At 43.7% G+C, this 15,457-nt stretch overlaps 1 protein-coding gene across 1 annotated transcript in view; it reads left to right on the top strand.

Moving 5' to 3' along the window:
- The first annotated feature begins 805 nt into the window (after nt 1-805).
- Nucleotides 806-15,457, top strand: part of LOC117521319 — a 53,794-nt gene continuing 39,142 nt past the window's right edge. Inside the window, exon 1 of the mRNA XM_034182633.1 lies at nt 806-898. The gene's annotated coding sequence lies outside the window, so the exon portion shown is untranslated. The remainder of the gene's footprint in view (nt 899-15,457) is intronic.

The following is a 15,457-nucleotide window of genomic DNA, read 5'->3' as shown; positions in this document are numbered from 1 at the left end:
TAAAAAATACAGAATATTTTTAACAGTTTAAATGAATTATACAAGGCTCAAGTGTTCCAAAATATACAAAATAAATATAAAAAAATACAGAATATTTTTAACAGTTTAAATGAATTATACAAGGCTCAAGTGTTCCAAAATATACAAAATAAATATAAAAAATACAGAATATTTTTAACAGTTTAAATGAATTATACAAGGCTCAAGTGTTCCAAAATATACAAGATAAATATAAAAAATACAGAATATTTTTAACAGTTTAAATGAATTACACAAGGCTCAAATGTTCAAGTAATACGTCAGTAGGGAGTTAAATACAACAAGTTTAAGTGTTTGATGAGAGTATTTACAACAATGAATATGAAATTTGGCCATCATTAGGATTAGATTCAAAATAAACGCTTTTTGGGGAGAGGTATTTTTAGAAAAAATACAGAAAATTACATCTTTACATTCAAATTCAATGTCCAAATTGAGTTTTCTTTTCACAAACAAGCTTATATCTTTCCAAAAAAAATTGTGTGTATGAACAGTCCCAGAAACGATGAATAATTGATTCTTCAAAATTATTTCAAAATGAACAGAGAGGGTCAACATTTAAACGAAATTTTGAAATCACACTGTTTACAGGGTAGCATCTATGTAAAATCCTAAGACATACTTCACGTATCTTATTGCTTACAAATATTTTTTTGGTTAAAAGCCAAACACATTTCCAATCAATATTACAAACAATACGCCCAGAAGCTCGACACGTGGTGTGACGTAACGAGGCCTCGCTTGCAGTGGTCACGTGATGGGGGCGTGCTCGAAACGCTGCTCACTGACACTTTCGGTTCAAACAGCTCGATGCTGTGTCGAGCAGATTGACTCGAGCTTAACGTCACTACAAGAAACGGTGAGTGGTTTATAAATAGTTTTCAGACAATAGTGTGTTTGAAAGGCATTCTTTGATGTAAGTGGCTATTCGCACGGCAAGACTCTGGTGGCAAAACTTGGAACTACTTCTATAAACAAACATACTGCATTAAATGAGGGTCGGCGCGCATTCTGCCACCAGAGTCTTGCTGTGCGAATACTGAAATGAGAGTTATGGACATGGCCAAATTTAAAAAAAAAAAAAAAATTGTTAAAATCGAAAAATATTAAAGGAGTTAAGACATCTTGTTTATACAAGTAGTTCCAAGTTTTGCCACCAGAGTCTTGCTGTGTGAATAGCCACGGCCTTCTGTGATGACTGAAATTACATTTTCGGTGGTTTTCCGACCATACATGTCAACCTTTACGGATTTTTCCGAGTTTCAGAGTCATACGGACTTACAAATAAAGTCGGATATTCGGGGTCTGGTCTGCAGCGGCTCTGTAATCAACCATTTCTGTAGGCCCAGTTTTGATTTACACAAGCTCGGCTGGACTGAGGAGAAGGTTGATAGACTTGGGCTCTACTTTAGTGCAGCAGATAACTGAAACAATCCTTCACATGGCGATACAAGCACCAGATTTGTCATGAAGTTTCTTCATAAATCAGTGTTTGAGAAAAAAGTGCTACATGAAAATCCAATATGACGGCCAGGTAGGGGTCAATGAAGAATGACACAGGGTCAAAAAAATGCTCCAATCATATTGAAAGCTATACCAAATTATGTGTCTGATCACAAAGATTCCAAAAAGGTATAGTTTGGGATATCTATGACTGAATGTTATAGAGTTATGGGGTAAAAACAGCAAGAATGGTAAGAAAGGTCAGTTTCAGTTTGCACAAGAGTCAAAAGTTAAAGTTGCTCCAATTTTGGTAGAAAGTGGTGCAAAATATTGGTTGAACTAATAGGATTAATAAATGGAATAGTTTTGACTGTGTTGAATGCTTGGTTTGCCGAGTATTTTTTTTAATTTTCAATTTATTTTCATTATATAGCGCCAAATCACAACAGAGTTGCCTCAAGGCGCTTCACACAGGTAAGGTGTAACCTTACCAACTCCCAGAGCAACAGTGGTAAGGAAAAACTCCCTCTGAGGAAGAAACCTCAAGCAGACCAGACTCAAAGGGGTGACCCTCTGCTTGGGCCATGCTACAAACATAAATTACAGAACAATTCACGGACGAATCAGGCATCAGAAAGACAAAAAATACTGTATAATTTGCCAGCATTAATCAACAAGATAAACAGAAGAAACACTAAGGTGATCGCCGGCTGCTAGCCCTAAACTTCACTAAAAGACCCAGAATTTCGGTAAAGTTGAGGCCGCGGCACGCTCCAATTACTAATGACATGAATTAAAAGAGTAAAAAGTGTTATATGTCGGACGCAGCCCGGAGAACTGACCAGCGTTTGAAGGACCCAGTATAAAATAAGCAGAGCACGGTACAAAGGATAACAGGTTTTAATAAACATAACAGTGATGTGATAAATGTAACAAATGAGTGCGCGGTCTGCGAGGTGGATATACGGTGTGCTCCCAGCTGCACTAACGGTCCAGAGCCAGAAACAATTCGGACCCAAGGACCCCGCCGACACCCCCCAGGTGGCCGCGACAAACCGAGTCTGTGAAAGAAGAAATCATCATGTGAGTTCACACTCCACACAGAGAGAGAGACCGCTCAAAGGTGTACAAACAGCACACACTTCCTGGCTTAATTACTAATCAGCTTCCCTCCCTGCAGGCATGGAACAGCCAGTTCACAAACTCACTGCAGTGGAAGCTGATTAAAACGACTAACATAACAGCTCAATATAATAAGGTGTGAGGGACACCACATTTACTGACTGTACAAATGTTAGTCACAAAACCTAACGTACCTCAGGAAGTGTGCTGACGAGCGTGAGACCTCACCCTCTCCTCTTTCACAGACCATGCATCAAACCTGGATGTTCTCTGCATCCACTGATGATGAGATGGCTCTCGAGACGACGATCTCACCCGTCTGGTCACAAGGTCGAGTCTCTGGCAAATACACACTGTGTACTCCAGACTTAAATGCCACCATCTTCCAATCCGTGTAGATGCACCACAGCTGTGAGTCCTGACGAGCCGCAGGTGATCAGGGTGAGGTCCTGATAACTCAGCCACACAGCCACTCAGTCCCAAATGCGCACCACCTGGAAGGAAAACCAAAAGACAGAAACAGAAGACAAACAAAAGCCAGCCAGGCACGCCAGCCACAACAGCACCCCACCCTCACGGGAAGCCTCCCGGCGACCACACAAACCTGGCCCAGGAGAACACCCCCCTCCAGGGACCATGGCTGGAAACTGTATCTGCATACATCTTCCAACAGAATCTTCATTTAACAGAATGGTTGATGTCTTCTCCTCTGGCTGCATCTTTGCCTTTGTTTCTGTCTGTCAATTAGCACAGGTGTGGCCAGGAGTTCTTAAACCTGTGCGGTCAACCTTTGTCCAACCATGTTCACAGTCTGATTAGTCATAAAACAAAAAAGACAAACACAAACAACCAAACCACCCCCCCCTCCCCAGAGGACCGTCCCATCAAACCCCGGGAAGAGGAGAAAAGAAAAACAACCCAAACTTAAGCTTGCAAATAAAAATGCTAACACCCCCCCCCCCCCCCCCGACGACATGTAGGGACCAACACCCCCCAGAGGACATCCCGCCAGCTCCAGGAGTAATAACCACAGCCGAGGTCCCTCTGGGATCCAAGGTCACCCACGGGGACTCCCAGCGCCTCCCAGAGGACCGTTCCATCAACCCCAGGAGACTCCTCCCCTCATGACCAACGGACCCAGCCCCGGCCGTCTATGGCTAGATGGACCCACAGTCCTTTCCTCCCCCAGAGGACACCACAGTCACACCCTGAGGGCGGAAACTGGGGGGAAAAAACAAAAGGAAAGAGAAAAAAAAACATACAAACAAAACAACCCCAACCCCACCCCCTTGGCGCAGTGGAAACTGGAAGCACGTCCAGCGTCACCAACCGTGACTATACCCCAGAAGCCAACCGGGAGGAGTGGAACAGCGGTTATGGCAGACGGCACAAAACGGCGCCACTCCTCCGACTTCCAAACCAGCCACCAGCTGCGGGTATATCCCACTGCCCCAAACCTCAGCCACGCCGATGGCAGACGGCTCAAAGCCGCGCTGAAGCCGGAGGTGGAACAGGGAATCAACAAACAAAAAAAAACCCAACAACACCCCAGACCCCCCCCCCCCTCCCAGGTGCAGAGGTTACCTGGGAAACGCCCAGCATAACCAAACTGCACCACTCCAGCAACGCCGACACGTACGGCTCACACGGCTGGAGTCAGAGGAGAAGAGAGGGCATAACAAAAAAAAAAAAAAAGAAAAAACAACCCAATTACCCCCCCATCACCCCCCAGGGGACCGTCCCATCAAACCCTGGGGAGGTGAAACTAAAAGAAAAAAAAAAGAAAGACTAACATAAAGTTGCTTGGGTCCTTTTCATGCTCCAAACAGAACTGCAGGGTCACGACCCCAGAACACTAAAAAGTGTAAAAAAATCCCACACAAAAACCAACTCAAAAAACACCCACAAAAAATGAATCAAGACAAAACTAATAAGTGTTTTATACCGTCAAGCTCAAACAAATGGAACACACCTGTTCCAACTTAAGAGCTTAACGGTAATGTGACTCAGTCACAAACAGAGGGAGCCAGAGTGCTAAAAATGAAAAACCCCCTTTGGTAACTGAGAAAACAAACTCAAGCTGCTTTTCCTGTGAGCAGCTCTGTGTAACACACAACCAAAATGTGTTTCAACTAAATAACACCGGAGCTGACACAACAGACGCAGTAGTTATCTTCATCCGGGGAAACGGGGCTACAACTGTAACACGGGAAGCTCAGCGACCCGTGCCACAGAGCTCCGCCGTGCGCGTTCACCCATTACAGACACACTCTTGCAGCTCCCGTTTAAACCTCTTATCCGGTCGGAGCGTGACGGGAAGCCGTCGCCAGTCACACTCCACCACGACCCACGGATAAGGCACAAACACAGGAAACACGGCTGCAAGAGAGCACGAATCAGTATTCAGTAATGGGTTCTCAAACACGCACCATCCGGGCGGAGAGCACCCGCAACTGATCCGGATAACTTCTGAACGTCTGCTGCCGCCTTCCTGGCGCGTTACCGTCTCTGCTACCACTGGGTCCGTGATGTTTGGCCAGAGACTACTGTTATATGTCGGACGCAGCCCGGAGAACCGACCAGCGTCTGAAGGACCCAGTATAAAATAAGCAGAGCACGGTACAAAGGATAACAGGGTTTAATAAACATAACAGTGATGTGATAAAGTACAGTACTGACGGGGACTAGAAGGAGAGAGCATATCTCACCCATATTGGCCTCTCTTCATTGGCTTCCTGTTAATTCTAGAATAGAATTTAAAATTCTTCTTCTTACTTATAAGGTTTTGAATAATCAGGTCCCATCTTATCTTAGGGACCTCGTAGTACCATATCAGCCCAATAGAGCGCTTCGCTCTCAGACTGCAGGCTTACTTGTAGTTCCTAGGGTTTGTAAGAGTAGAATGGGAGGCAGAGCCTTCAGCTTTCAGGCTCCTCTCCTGTGGAACCAGCTCCCAATTCAGATCAGGGAGACAGACACCCTCTCTACTTTTTGCTAAAGCTTATAGTTAGGGCTGGATCAGGTGACCCTGAACCATCCCTTAGTTATGCTGCTATAGACATAGACTGCTGGGGGGTTCCCATGATGCACTGTTTCTTTCTCTTTTTGCTCTGTATGCACCACTCTGCATTTAATCATTAGTGATCGATCTCTGCTCCCCTCCACAGCATGTCTTTTTCCTGGTTCTCTCCCTCAGCCCCAACCAGTCCCAGCAGAAGACTGCCCCTCCCTGAGCCTGGTTCTGCTGGAGGTTTCTTCCTGTTAAAAGGGAGTTTTTCCTTCCCACTGTAGCCAAGTGCTTGCTCACAGGGGGTCGTTTTGACCGTTGGGGTTTTACATAATTATTGTATGGCCTTGCCTTACAATATAAAGCGCCTTGGGGCAACTGTTTGTTGTGATTTGGCGCTATATAAAAAAATTGATTGATTGATTGATAAATGTAACAAATGAGTGCGCGGTCTGCGAGGTGGATATACGGTGTGCTCCCAGCTGCACTAACGGTCCAGAGCCAGAAACAATTCGGACCCAAGGACCCCGCCGACACCCCCCAGGTGGCTGCGACAAACCGAGTCTGTGAAAGAAGAAATCATCATGTGAGTTCACACTCCACACACAGAGAGAGACCGCTCAAAGGTGTACAAACAGCAAACACTTCCTGGCTTAATTACTAATCAGCTTCCCTCCCTGCAGGCATGGAACAGCCAGTTCACAAACTCACTGCAGTGGAAGCTGATTAAAATGACTAACATAACAGCTCAATATAATAAGGTGTGAGGGACACCACATTTACTGACTGTACAAATGTTAGTCACAAAACCTAACGTACCTCAGGAAGTGTGCTGACGAGCGTGAGACCTCACCCTCTCCTCTTTCACAGACCATGCATTAAACCTGGACGTTCTCTGCATCCACTGATGATGAGATGGCTCTCGAGACGACGATCTCACCCGTCTGGTCACAAGGTCGAGTCTCTGGCAAATACACACTGTGTACTCCAGACTTAAATGCCACCATGTTCCAATCCATGTAGATGCACCAGAGCTGTGAGTCCTGACGAGCCGCAGGTGATCAGGGTGAGGTCCTGATAACTCAGCCACACAGCCACTCAGTCCCAAATGCGCACCACCTGGAAGGAAAACCAAAAGACAGAAACAGAAGACAAACAAAAGCCAGCCAGGCATGCCAGCCACAACAAAAAGCGTAAAACAAAACTGTACCAGTATGCTAGCCATATGAATGGGGAAAAAAAGTGTGTCTTAAGTCTGGACTTGAAAATCTCCACAGAATCTGATTGTTTTATTGACGGAATAGGGGCACGATAAGAGAAAGCTCTATGACCCGCAGACTTCAAGGGACACAAAGTAGTTCTGCACCCTGAGAACGTAAAGCCCGGGCCGGTACGTAAGGTTTAATTAGGTCAGCTAGGTAGGGAGGTGCCAGTCCATGAATAGTTTTATAGGTTAGTAGCAGAACCTTAAAATCTGATCTCACTGGGATAGGAAGCCAGTGAAGAGATGCCAAAATGGGTGTAATGTGGTCAAACTTTCTGCTTCGTGTCAAAAGTCTGGCTGCAGCATTTTGAACCAATTGGAGAGCCCTAATGCTAGACTGCGGTAAACCAGAAAATAGAACATTGCAGTAGTCCAATCTAGAAAAGATGAACGCATGGATCAGCATCTCAGCATCAGCTATAGACAGGATGGGACGAATCTTCACTATATTTCGCAGGTGGAAGAAAGCAGTCCTAGTAATATTTCTAATGTGGAGGCCAAAGTACAATGAAGGATCAACAGTTACCACAAGGTTTCTCACTTTGTCAGTGTGATGTATGACACACGAGCCGAGGCTGAGCGTTAACTGGTCAAATTGATGCCGATGTCTCACTGGACCAAGAACCATCATTTCAGTCTTATCAGAGTTTAAAAGTAGGAAGTTTCTAGACATCCAACTTCTCACTGCTGCAAGGCAATCTTTTAAGGATTTTATGTGAACGAGATTACCAGCAGTTATCGGCATGTATAACTGAGTATCATCTGCATAGCAGTGAAAGGTAATCCCAAAACGCCGCAATATGTGCCCAAGGGGTGCTATATAAATGGACTGCATTTATATAGCGCTTTTCCATCTGCATCAGACGCTCAAAGCGCTTTACACATCAATGCCTCACATTCACCCCAATGTCAGGCTGCTGCCATGCAAGACGCCCACTACACACCAGGAGCAACTAGGAGATTAAGGACCTTGCCCAAGGGCCCTTAGTGATTTTCTGGTCACGCTGGGAACTGAACCAAGGATCCTCTGGTCTCAAGCCCAACGCTTAACCAAATCAAATCAATTTTATTTATATAGCGCCAAATCACAACAAACAGTTGCCCCAAGGCGCTTTATATTGTAAGGCAAGGCCATACAATAATTACGTAAAAACCCCAACGGTCAAAACGACCCCCTGTGAGCAAGCACTTGGCGACACTGGGAAGGAAAAACTCCCTTTTAACAGGAAGAAACCTCCAGCAGAACCAGGCTCAGGGAGGGGCAGTCTTCTGCTGGGACTGGTTGGGGCTGAGGGAGAGAACCAGGAAAAAGACATGCTGTGGAGGGGAGCAGAGATCAATCACTAATGATTAAATGCAGAGTGGTGCATTCAGAGCAAAAAGAGAAAGAAACACTCAGTGCATCATGGGAACCCCCCAGCAGTCTAAGTCTATAGCAGCATAACTAAGGGATGGTTCAAGGTCACCTGATCCAGCCCTAACTATAAGCTTTAGCAAAAAGGAAAGTTTTAAGCCTAATCTTAAAAGTAGAGAGGGTGTCTGTCTCCCTGATCTGAATTGGGAGCTGGTTCCACAGGAGAGGAGCCTGAAAGCTGAAGGCTCTGCCTCCCATTCTAATCTTAAAAACCCTAGGAACTACAAGTAAGCCTGCAGTCTGAGAGCGAAGCGCTCTATTGGGGTGATATGGTACTATGAGGTCCCTAAGATAAGATGGGACCTGATTATTCAAAACCTTATAAGTAAGAAGAAGAATTTTAAATTCTATTCTAGAATTAACAGGAAGCCAATGAAGAGAGGCCAATATGGGTGAGATATGCTCTCTCCTTCTAGTCCCTGTCAGTACTCTAGCTGCAGCATTTTGAATTAACTGAAGGCTTTTCAGGGAACTTTTAGGACAACCTGATAATAATGAATTACAATAGTCCAGCCTAGAGGAAATAAATGCATGAATTAGTTTTTCAGCATCACTCAGAGACAAGACCTTTCTAATTTTAGAGATATTGCGCAAATGCAAAAAAGCAGTCCTACATATTTGTTTAATATGCGCATTGAATGACATATCCTGATAAAAAATGACTCCAAGATTTCTCACAGTATTACTAGAGGTCAGGGTAATGCCATCCAGAGTAAGGATCTGGTTAGACACCATGTTTCTAAGATTTGTGGGGCCAAGTACAATAACTTCAGTTTTATCTGAGTTTAAAAGCAGGAAATTAGAGGTCATCCATGTCTTTATGTCTGTAAGACAATCCTACAGTTTAGCTAATTGGTGTGTCCTCTGGCTTCATGGATAGATAAATCTGGGTATCATCTGCGTAACAATGAAAATTTAAGCAATGCTGTCTAATAATACTGCCTAAGGGAAACATGTATAAAGTGAATAAAATTGGTCCTAGCACAGAACCTTGTGGAACTCCATAATTAACCTTAGTCTGTGAAGAAGATTCCCCATTTACATGAACAAATTGTAAGCTATTAGATAAATATGATTCAAACCACCGCAGCGCAGTGCCTTTAATACCTATGGCATGCTCTAATCTCTGTAATAAAATTTTATGGTCAATAGTATCAAAAGCAGCACTGAGGTCTAACAGAACAAGCACAGAGATGAGTCCACTGTCTGAGGCCATAAGAAGATCATTTGTAACCTTCACTAATACTGTTTCTGTACTATGATGAATTCTAAAACCTGACTGAAACTCTTCAAATAGACCATTCCTCTGCAGATGATCAGTTAGCTGTTTTACAACTACCCTTTCAAGAATTTTTGAGAGAAAAGGAAGGTTGCAGATTGGCCTATAATTAGCTAAGATAGCTGGGTCAAGTGATGGCTTTTTAAGTAATGGTTTAATTACTGCCACCTTAAAAGCCTGTGGTACATAGCCAACTAATAAAGATAGATTGATCATATTTAAGATCGAAGCATTAATTAATGGTAGGGCTTCCTTGAGCAGCCTGGTAGGAATGGGGTCTGATAGACATGTTGATGGTTTGGAGGAAGTAACTAATGAAAATAACTCAGACAGAACAATCTGAGAGAAAGAGTCTAACCAAATACCGGCATCACTGAAAGCAGCCAAAGAGAATGATATGTCTTTGGGATGGTTATGAGTAATTTTTTCTCTAATAGTTAAAATTTTATTAGCAAAGAAAGTCATGAAGTCATTACTAGTTAAAGTTAAAGGAATACTTGGCTCAATAGAGCTCTGACTCTTTGTCAGCCTGGCTACAGTGCTGAAAAGAAACCTGGGGTTGTTCTTATTTTCTTCAATTAGTGATGAGTAGTAAGATGTCCTAGCTTTACGGAGGGCTTTTTTATAGAGCAACAGACTCTTTTTCCAGGCTAAGTGAAGATCTTCTAAATTAGTGAGACGCCATTTCCTCTCCAACTTACGGGTTATCTGCTTTAAGCTGCGAGTTTGTGAGTTATACCACGGAGTCAGGCACTTCTGATTTAAGGCTCTCTTTTTCAGAGGAGCTACAGCATCCAAAGTTGTCCTCAATGAGGATGTAAAACTATTGACGAGATACTCTATCTCACTCACAGAGTTTAGGTAGCTACTCTGCACTGTGTTGTTATATGGCATTAGAGAACATAAAGAAGGAATCATAGTTACAGCGCTTTCTGAAAGACTTCTACTGTAATGAAACTTATTCCCCACTGCTGGGTAGTCCATCAGAGTAAATGTAAATGTTATTAAGAAATGATCAGACAGAAGGGAGTTTTCAGGGAATACTGTTAAGTCTTCAATTTCCATACCATAAGTCAGAACAAGAGCTAAGATATGATTAAAGTGGTGGGTGGACTCATTTACATTTTGAGCAAAGCCAATTCAATCTAATAATAGATTAAATGCAGTGTTGAGGCTGTCATTCTCAGCATCTGTGTGGATGTTAAAATCGCCCACTATAATTATCTTATCTGAGCTAAGCACTAAGTCAGACAAAAGGTCTGAAAATTCACAGAGAAACTCAGTAACGACCAGGTGGACGATGGATAATAACAAATAAAACTGGTTTTTGGGACTTCCAATTTGGATGGACAAGACTAAGAGTCAAGCTTTCAAATGAATTAAACCTCTGTCTGGGTTTTGGATTAATTAATAAGCTGGAATGGAAGATTGTTGCTAATCCTCTGCCTCGGCCCGTGCTACGAGCGTTCTGGCAGTTAGTGTGACTCGGGGGTGTTGACTCATTTAAACTAACATATACATCCTGCTCTAACCAGGTTTCTGTAAGGCAGAATAAATCAATATGTTGATCAGTTATTATATCATTTACTAACAGGGACTTAGAGAGAGACCTAATGTTTAATAGACCACATTTAACTGTTTTAGTCTGTGGTGCAGTTGAAGGTGCTATATTATTTTTTCTTTTTGTTTTTTTATGCTTAAATAGATTTTTACTGGTTGTTGGTGGTCTGGGAGCAGGCACCGTCTCTACGGGGATGGGGTAATGAGGGGATGGGGCCTAAGACAGACCCCTGTGGAACCGCAAATTTCATGTCACTAAGGTTAGAGGTAGTGTTACTGTACAAAACACAGTGAGAACAACTGGTCAAGTATGATGTCAGCCATGCAAGGGCACTCCCAGTAATCCCAAAATGATTTTCCAGCCTATCAAGTAGAATATGATGATCCACTGTATCAAATGACGCCTTTTCTAGTCCTACAACATCATCTCATACTCAAATACAATACTAGTCAGCCACATTTCATTTTCTCTGTATATAACCATTTGTTTTATTCGTTTTACTTAGATTTTTAGATATTTAGATTTTCTGTAAATAAATCAGTTAGCACGTAGTTAGTAACTCCTAGTCGTGTATTTTTACCTAGTCGTTTATGTCCAGATATGTCATTACATGGCTAAAGCCATTCAATTTCTGAGTTTCATTTGTTTTGTTTTTCTAGACATGTTCTGTTTGTACATCATGGCCTACTTCTACTTAAGATAGTCAATTACAGTTACTTTATAATTTTTTTTCTTCACCGCCCACACCTGCCTGTAACTGTTTGCCATCTCTTTTTATATTTTTATATTTTGTGTTATAATATTATAATTATTATAATAATATAATATTTTGTGTTTTGTGTTGGACTACTGCAATATTCTATTTTCTGGTTTACCACAGTCTAGCATTAGGGCTCGCCAGTTGGTTCAAAATGCTGCAGCCAGACTTTTGACACGAATGATCTTCTTATGGCCTCAGACAGTGGACTCATCTCTGTGCTTGTTCTGTTAGACCTCAGAGCTGCTTTTAATACTGTTGACCATAAAATTTTATTACAGAGATTAGAGCATGCCATAGGTATTAAAGGCACTGCGCTGCGGTGGTTTGAATCATATTTATCTAATAGATTACAATTTGTTCATGTAAATGGGGAGTCTTCTTCACAGACTAAGGTTAATTATGGAGTTCCACAAGGTTCTGTGCTAGGACCAGTTTTATTCACTTTATACATGCTTCCCTTAGGCAGTATTATTAGAAAGCATTGCTTAAATTTTCAGTGTTACGCAGATGATACCCAGCTTTATCTATCCATGAAGTCAGAGGACACACACCAATTAGTTAAACTGCAGGAATGTCTTACAGACATAAAGACATGGATGACCTCTAATTTCCTGCTTTTAAATTCAGATAAAACTGAAGTTATTGTACTTGGCGCCACTAATCTTAGAAACATGGTGTCTAACCAGATCCTTACTCTGGATGGCATTACCCTGACCTCTAGTAATACTGTGAGAAATCTTGGAGTCATTTTTAATCAGGATATGTCCTTCAATGCGCATATTAAGCAAATATGTAGGACTGCTTTTTTACATTTGCGCAATATCTCTAAAATTAGAAAGGTCTTGTCTCAGAGTGATGCTGAAAAACTAATTCATGCATTTATTTCTTCTAGGCTGGACTATTGTAATTCATTATTATCAGGTTGTCCTAAAAGTTCCCTGAAAAGCCTTCAGTTAATTCAAAATGCTGCAGCTAGAGTACTGACAGGGACTAGAAGGAGAGAGCATATCTCACCCATATTGGCTTCTCTTCATTGGCTTCCTGTTAATTCTAGAATAGAATTTAAAATTCTTCTTCTTACTTATAAGGTTTTGAATAATCAGGTCCCATCTTATCTTTAGGACCTCTTAGTACCATATCACCCCAATAGAGCGCTTCGCTCTCAGACTGCAGGCTTACTTGTAGTTCCTATGGTTTTTAAGAGTAGAATGGGAGGCAGAGCCTTCAGCTTTCAGGCTCCTCTCCTGTGGAACCAGCTCCCAATTCGGATCAGGGAGACAGACACCCTCTCTACTTTTAAGATTAGGCTTAAAACTTTCCTTTTTGCTAAAGCTTATAGTTAGGCCTGGATCAGGTGACCCTGAACCATCCCTTAGTTATGCTGCTATAGAGTTAGACTGCTGGGGGTTTCCCATGATGCACTGTTTCTTTCTCTTTTTGCTCTGTATGCACCACTCTGCATTTAATCATTGGTGATTGATCTCTGCTCCCCTCCACAGCATGTCTTTTTCCTGATTCTCTCCCTTCAGCCCCAACCAGTCCCAGCAAAAGACTGCCCCTCCCTGAGCCTGGTTCTGCTGGAGGTTTCTTCCTGTTAAAAGTGAGTTTTTCCTTCCCACTGTCGCCAAGTGCTTGCTCACAGGGGGTCGTTTTGACCGTTGGGGTTTTTCTGTAATTATTGTATGGCTTTTGCCTTACAATATAAAGCGCCTTGGGGCGACTGTTTGTTGTGATTTGGCGCTATATAAATAAAATTGATTTGATTTAATAATGTGTATTACTGTTGTTCTCTCATACCCCACCAGGGGTGACTTTCTGAGAATAAACTATTGTCATTGTCAGCGCGACTCCACTTTGAAGCATGAACCATTGAAGCAATGCTTCGATCCACTAGCTCGTTGGCTCTTTGATTCGCTGCTCTTCAGAAACGGCAAGTCCGCTTCTTAACCCCTCTCAAAGCCATTAAAATATCACGAGTAACTTTTGTGTGGATTAAAGTCACTAACTGGGACTCTTGTCTTGTTGCAGTCAAGAAACGAGAATCATCCTCCGTTCTGTTGGCACAGCTCCAAACGCTGCGCGGCTCTCTGCTGAGACAGAGTCCGTGTTGGGAAAGTGTAGGAACACGGACCCACAACAGGGGGCGCAAATGAACGGACAATGGAGTAAGTCAAATAACAACGCTTTACTGTTGTGAATGTGCACAACGAATACAACCAATCACAGAAATGGACAACAGTCAATTTACAAAAGTGTCGTGTGGGCAGGCTCGAAGATAGGAGACGCCTCTCCAAGGTAAGACCGGTACCACACGGCTTCCTCCGCCACAGGACCCCGGGTATACTGGAGCCGCCAAGTCCCGAACTCCCAGGTGGCCACTGCCTCCGCGTGTCGGACCTGGTACTGCTGGCGAGGAACAAAAACACAATTAAAGGTGGGCGCGTTTGCACCCAGTAATCCACACGGCAGGAAAGCTACCTCCACCTCTCGTTGGAAAAAAGGTCTGTTATCACTCACAAAAGTCACAAAAGGTTACTGTCAAGCAGTCAGCTGAGAATATTACCTTCCAGGTAGAACGATATCTCGGCAATGAGGTGGAGATGCCGTCCTGCTGATATACCCCACTGATGATTGCCGTCAGCTGTCTCAGGTGATGGGTGACAGCTGTCACCGAGGCTGCTCCCGTGAGGCGGCGGCGCCCTCTGGTGCCTGGAGCCCGCACTCCAGGCAGGGCGCCCTCTGGTGGTGGTGGGCCAGCAGTACCTCCTCTTCTCTCACCGCTGCAACCTTGGCCGGATCAGGAGCGACGGAGTCGGGGGAGATGATGAACCCCAGGAAGGACAAAGAGGTGCGGTGAAACTCACACTTCTCGCCCTTAACAAACAGCCGGTTCTCCAATAACCGCTGCAGGACCTGACGTACATGTCGGACATGGGTCTCAGGATCCGGAGAAAAGATGAGTATGTCGTCTAAATATACGAAGACGAATCGGTGCAGGAAGTCCCGCAAGACATCATTAACCAATGCTTGGAACGTCGCGGGAGCATTTGTAAGACCGAACGGCATGACCAGGTACTCAAAATGACCTAACGGGGTGTTAAATGCCGTCTTCCACTCGTCTCCCTTCCGGATCCGAACCAGGTGATACGCATTCCTAAGATCAAGCTTGGTGAATATCTTGGCTCCATGCAGGGGCGTGAACACCGAATCCAACAAGGGTAAGGGGTATCGGTTACGAACCGTGATTTCGTTCAGCCCCCTGTAATCAATGCATGGACGTAATCCGCCATCCTTTTTCCCCACAAAAAAGAAACCCGCACCCATCGGGGAGGTGGAATTCCGGATCAACCCGGCAGCCAAAGAGTCCCGGATGTAGGTCTCCATTGATTCGCGTTCAGGTCGTGAGAGGTTGTACAGCCTGCTGGACGGGAACTCAACGCCTGGAACCAAATCAATGGCACAATCATACGGGCGGTGCGGGGGAAGGGTGAGTGCCAGATCCTTGCTGAACACCTCCGCAAGGTCATGGTACTGCACCGGCACCGTCCCTAGATTGGGCGGGGCTCTG

Source organism: Thalassophryne amazonica, chromosome 12 (assembly GCF_902500255.1).
Source record: "Thalassophryne amazonica chromosome 12, fThaAma1.1, whole genome shotgun sequence".
Taxonomy (NCBI): Eukaryota; Metazoa; Chordata; class Actinopteri; order Batrachoidiformes; family Batrachoididae; genus Thalassophryne; species Thalassophryne amazonica.
This window is presented reverse-complemented; position numbering and strand designations above follow the sequence as displayed.